This window comes from Schistocerca nitens, chromosome 3 (assembly GCF_023898315.1).
Source record: "Schistocerca nitens isolate TAMUIC-IGC-003100 chromosome 3, iqSchNite1.1, whole genome shotgun sequence".
NCBI lineage: Eukaryota > Metazoa > Arthropoda > Insecta > Orthoptera > Acrididae > Schistocerca > Schistocerca nitens.
The window spans coordinates 834,667,710-834,673,709 of record NC_064616.1 but is presented as its reverse complement, the minus strand read 5'-3'; positions in this window follow the sequence as shown (position 1 = coordinate 834,673,709).

Below are 6,000 nucleotides of genomic sequence, written 5' to 3'. Positions count from 1 at the left end.
GGATCTTGTTCAGAAACTAAATGCCGCTTTATTTACCATTAGAACAGTATCCGATATAAGTGACATTTCAACACGAAAAGTAGTCTACTTCGCATATTTTCATACGCTTATGTCATATGGTATTATTTTTTGAGGTAATTCTTCTGATTCAAAAAGGGTATTTTTGGCTCAAAAACTGGCTGTTCGAGCTATGTGTGGTGTAAGTTCGAAAACCTCTTGTCGACCCCTATTCAATAGTCTGGGAATTTTGACATTGCCCTCACAGTATATATTTTCCTTAATGACGTTTGTTGTTAGCAATATTAGCTTATTCCCAAGAGTTAGCAGCTTTCACTCAGTTAATACTAGGCAGAAATCAAATCTGCATGTGGAATGCACTTCCTTGACTCTTGTGCAGAAAGGAGTGCAGTATTCTGCTGCATCCATTTTCAATAAGCTACCACAAGAACTCAAAAATCTTAGCAGTAACCCAAACACTTTTAAGTCCAAACTGAAGAGTTTCCTCATGGCTCACTCCTTCTATTCTGTCGATGAGCTCCTGGAAGAGCTAAAAAATTAAGCAAATTCCAATGTTACATTGTTGATTTTCTTTATTTAAACTTACGACTTGTCGCCTGAATATGTTTCTTATATTTCATTTTATCTGTTTCTACAATCTACAACTGAATATGTTTCTTATATTTCATTTTATCTGTTTCTACAATCGTGTTATAATTTCATGTATTGACTCGTTCCATGACCATGGAGACTTCTCCATAATGTGGTCCCACGGAACAATAAATAAATAAATATATAGCTTCATCGGGGCGGCTCCCCCCGTCGGGGGTTCGAGTCCTCCCTAGAGCATGGGTGTGTGTGTGTGTTGTCCTTAGCGTAAGTTAGTTTAAGTTGGGTTAAGTAGTGTGTGGGCTTACGGACCGATGACCTCAGCAGTTTGGTCCCTTAAGAATTCACACACATCTCAACATTTTTTTGAATAGCTTCATTCTGCCAATTTCCTTCTCAATTTGACCTAATTTTCTCAACACTGAAATGACATCACATACTCACTGAACATGAAGTTTCATTTCATTTCCTCTTCTCCTTCTGGGTGTTCCACTTTTACCGTCAGGCAGTGAGCTATTTGGGTGTATGTATCGTATGATGTCCGAAGTAGTGAGAATATAAAATGTAGACGGGTAATTACAAGATAAGCGTTTCTGAAAAAGAGAAATTTGTTAACATCGAGTACAGATCTAAGTGTCAGGAAGTCTTTTCCGAAAGCATTTCTATAGAGTATGTTGTGGATTGGCAGGAGCCAACCAACGAAGTTGAGAGGGAGCCGAAAGGCACGCGTTTTAGCTCACGCAGGCTGGCGTGAGGTCTGGAACAGGACAAGAAAGTTAGACTAGAAAAAAAAAGGATGTAGCTGGTGGAATACTTAACTTTAATCCATTAATGTTGAACGTAGCTCTTGTCTGAACATTCTTCACAATGTCAATAGTAACTGATAATGGCGCCTTGCTAGGTCGTAGCAAATGACGTAGCTGAAGGCTATGCTAACTATCGTCTCGGCAAATGAGAACGTATTTTGTCAGTGAACCATCGCTAGCAAAGTCGGTTGTACAACTGGGCGAGTGCTAGGAAGTCTCTCTAGACCTGCCGTGTGGCGGCGCTCGGTCTGCAATCACTGATAGTGGCGACACGCGGGTCCGACGTATACTAACGGACCGCGGCCGATTTAAAGGCTACCACCTAGAAAGTGTGGTGTCTGGCGGTGACACCACAGAGTATATAGCCGTGTATCAAAGTGAGACAGCCGGCCGGTGTGGCCGTGTGGTTCTAGGCGCTTCAGTCTGGAACCGCGTGACCGCTACGGTCGCAGGTTCGAATCCTGCCTCGGGCATGGATGTGTGTGATGTCCTTAGGTTAGTTATGTTTAAGTAGTTCTAAGTTCTATGGGACTGATGACCTCAGATGTTAAGTCCAATAGTGCTCAGAGCCATTTGAACCTTCCGCTTCTTTCGAAACTATACCCGAGTGATCATACAAAGTGATAAACCCGGTTACGCCCTGAAATATACCCTCAGACATGAAATACGACCCATTAACAAGGCTATCTGACCTGGAAAATTTATCTTGGAGACGGCAAAAATTACACAAGGCGTAACGAAAGGGGGATTACTCAGGAGTAACAACAACTCATTATTTAACCAGAACATTAACTCCATAATTGCGGCCTGGGGCGCCTTGTCACGGTCCGTGCGTCTGCCCCTCGTCGGAGGTTCGAGTCCTCCCTCGGGCATGGGTGTGTGTGTTGTTCTTAGTATAAGTTAGTTTAAGTAGTGTGTAAGTCTAGGGACCAATGACTTCAGTAGTTTGAGCCCCTAGGAATTCACATACATTTGAGCACACTTGAACTGCATAATTCATTTTTTACTGCCTCAGAGTGCGGCAAGGCGTGTCTTATAGTCTCGATTTGTGCAGGGACAAATGTTTATGCCGTCTGTTGCCTACACTGTCTAATAACTAGAAAACATTGAGCATGTTTGTCGAAAGAAATAATTTACGATCACGTCGTCTCCGCCGCCGATGACTCGAAGAACTGCATTACCGTTGCTTTACCTGGATTACTGAAAATATCTTAAGAAAGATTAATGCCAGCGTTGCAAGCATCTAGAAAGTATCCCCTGAGCAAACTGCAACATAAGTGACTGGAACGAGTTTTGCATTAAACAAAGGTTAAGTGCTCACACACTGATACATGGTACACGTGGTAGAAGTTGTGAACAAAGGAAAAGTTTAAGATAATTAATTTTCGAAGTCCGGCTGTATGAACTAACTATAATACATGAATAGATCTCTTATATACGGTCCAGTCACAGGAATGTGTCCACGGCTACGTTCGACGTCAATGTGAAACAAACATTCACAGACGACAGGTGGCAGCACTAGCAGTGGAGGGCATATAAAGCATGTTGGGGGGGGGGGGGGGGGTCTGGTACCGGGTGCCGCGAAATTTGAATCTGCGCCGGACGTCTTGGACGTCGAAGACCCCTAGGGGTCTCTGCACCATCGCGCCTTAAGCTGTGGCGGCGCGCGCCTCCTGGCCCGCTTTTAGTGTGAGGGCTCCACAATGGAACACGTGGTTCCAGCGGCCAATAGTGGTGCCGCCGATAGCATACTTAAGCCACTGCAACAGCTACACAACAGCCACAGACAACACTAGAAAAGCAACAAGCATCGGTGCTAACACCTATGCCCCCAAACAACACGACCCCACTCCCGGAAGTCATGTGTTGCAAAGAAACGCACACTATACAGGTAAACACACCCACACAAGAACTCCCAGAACCCCAAGCCCAGAGGAGGAATAGACGTACACGTAAACACAGGGCGGGGAACACCAAATAACAACAGGCCACCCAGCAACAACAGACCAATAACACACAGGAAAACAGTCAACAAGACATCGAGACTGTAGCCCACACCACCACAGATGTTAAGTCCCATAGTGCTCAGAGCCATTTGAACCATTTTTCGAAGTGAGACATGGACCATAAACGCTTTAGACAAGAAGAGAATAGAAGCTTTTGAAATGTGGTGCTACAGAAGAATGCTGCAGATTATACGGGTAGATCACGTAACTAGTGAGGAGATACTGAACATAACTGAGGAGAAAAGAAATTTGTAGCACCACCTGACTAGAAGAAGGGATCAATTGGTAGGATACATTCTGAGACATCAAGGGATCACCAACTTAGAACCGGAGAGAAGTGTGAGCGTTGAGCGTGTGTGTCGGGGAGGAGGAAAGAGGGGGGCGGGGGGGAGGGGGGGGAGATCGTAGAGGAAGATCAAGAAATAAATACTGTCAACAGATTCAGAAGGATGTAGGTTGCAGTAGTTACTTGGAGACGAAGAGCCTTGCATAGGATAGAGTGGCATGGGGAGCTTCATCAAACCAGTCTTCGGATTGAAGACCACAACAATGTGGTTTTCCAAGTACAGTTTTAAATAAAACACAAGCATTAGCACATGTAATTTACATACACACATCAAAAAAAGTTTTGTACCACCTAGGTTCTCGAGAGTTTCGGAACCTGTACAGAAAATTGGAATAGATATCAACATAAACATCATTTCCGCCCTTTTTATTGCTCATGAAAACCGTACATTGCATGTTGTACCACCATACAGCGAGACCTTCAGAGGTGGTGGTCCAGATTGCCGTACACACCGGTACCTCTAATACCCAGTAGCACGTCATCTTACATTGATGCACGTATGTATTCGTCGTGGCATACTATCCACAAGTTCATCAAGGCACTGTTGGTCCAGATTGTCCCACTCTTCAACGGCGATTCGACGTACATCCCTCAGAGTGGTTGGTGGGTCACGTCGTCCACAAACTGGCCTTTTCAATCTATCCCAGACTTGTGCGATAGGGTTCATGTCTGGAGAACATGCTAGCCACTCTAGTCGAGCGATGTCGTTGTCCTGAAAGAAGCCATTCACAAGATGTGCACGATGGGGGCCCGAATTGTCGTCCATGAAGACGAATGCCTCGCCAATATGCTGCCGATATGGATGCACTATCGGTCGGAGGATGGCATTCACGTATCGTACAGCCGTTACGGCGCCTTCCATGACCAGCAGCGGTGTACGTCGGCCCCACATAATGCCACCCCACAACAGCAGGGAACCTTCACCTTGCTACATTCGCTGGGCAGTGTGTCTAAGGCGTTCAGCCTGACTGGGATGCCACCAAACGCGTCTTCGACGATTGTCTGGTTGAAGGCATATCCGACACTCATCGGTGAAGAGAACGTGATGCCAATCCTGAGTGGTCCATTCGGCATGTTGTTGGATCTATCTGTACCGCTCTGCATGGTGTCGTGGTTGCAAAGATGGACCTCGCCATGGACGTCGGAAGTGAAGTTGCGCATCATGCAGCCTATTGCACACAGCTTAACACGACGTCCTGTGGCTGCCCGAAAAGCATTATTCAACATGGTGGCGTTGCTGTCATCCTTCCCCCGAGCCATAATCCGTAGGTAGCGGTCATCAACTGCAGTGGTAGTCCTTGTGTGGCTTCAGCGAGGCATGTCATCGACAGTTCCTGTCTCTCTGTATCTCCTCCATGTCTGAACAATATCCCTTTGGTTCACTCGGAGATGCCTGGCCACTTCCCTTGGTAAGAGCCCTTCCTGGCACAAAGTAACAATGAGGACGCAATCGAACCGCGGTATTGACCGTCTAGGCATGGTTGAACTACAGACAACACGAGCCGTTAACCTCCTTCCTGCTGGAATGACTAGAAATGATCGGCTGTCGGACCCCCTCCGTCTAATTGCGCTGCTCGTGCATGGTTGTTTACATCTTTGGGCAGGTTTACTGACATCTCTGAAAAGACAAAGTGACTTTGTCTGGGATACAATATCCACAGTCAGCGTCTACCTTTAGGAGTTCTGGGAACCAGGGTGATGCAAAACTTTTTTTGATGTGTGCAGAAACACTGAATTTTTAGTATAATCAATTGCGTCGTTCGTTGCCATTACGAAATTGTTGAGAACTCCCCGTTATGTCCCGCTGGGATGTTCTGCAACAATGTGGCGAACGGTTTGCCTGGCTGCTCCACAGTTACATTTTGAAGATGGAGCCTTACTCCATCTATAAATAGAGTCCGCGGTTGTGCCGTTATTGGTGCGTGATCGCTCGAAGTCCGGTTTCTTTCTCATGCAGGGCCAATTGTCGCAATGTGGAAGGCAAGCCCCTGTCAAATTTCGTTCCTATGAGCCGGTTAAGTTGAACTGAGACATGTGCAATTCCATGGCTGTTTGCATGGGTGGTTTTCTTGATCGAAGCCGGTTTCTTTCTAGGATAACAGCGGATCTATGGATAGGGAGCTGCGTGTTGCCTTGTATGCGCTTAATTCATAAAGAAGAGCTGCTTTTCGTCGAAGGCCAGGATCGGAATTTGGTGCAATACAGGCTTCCATTCGATAGAGGTTGATCTTAGTGT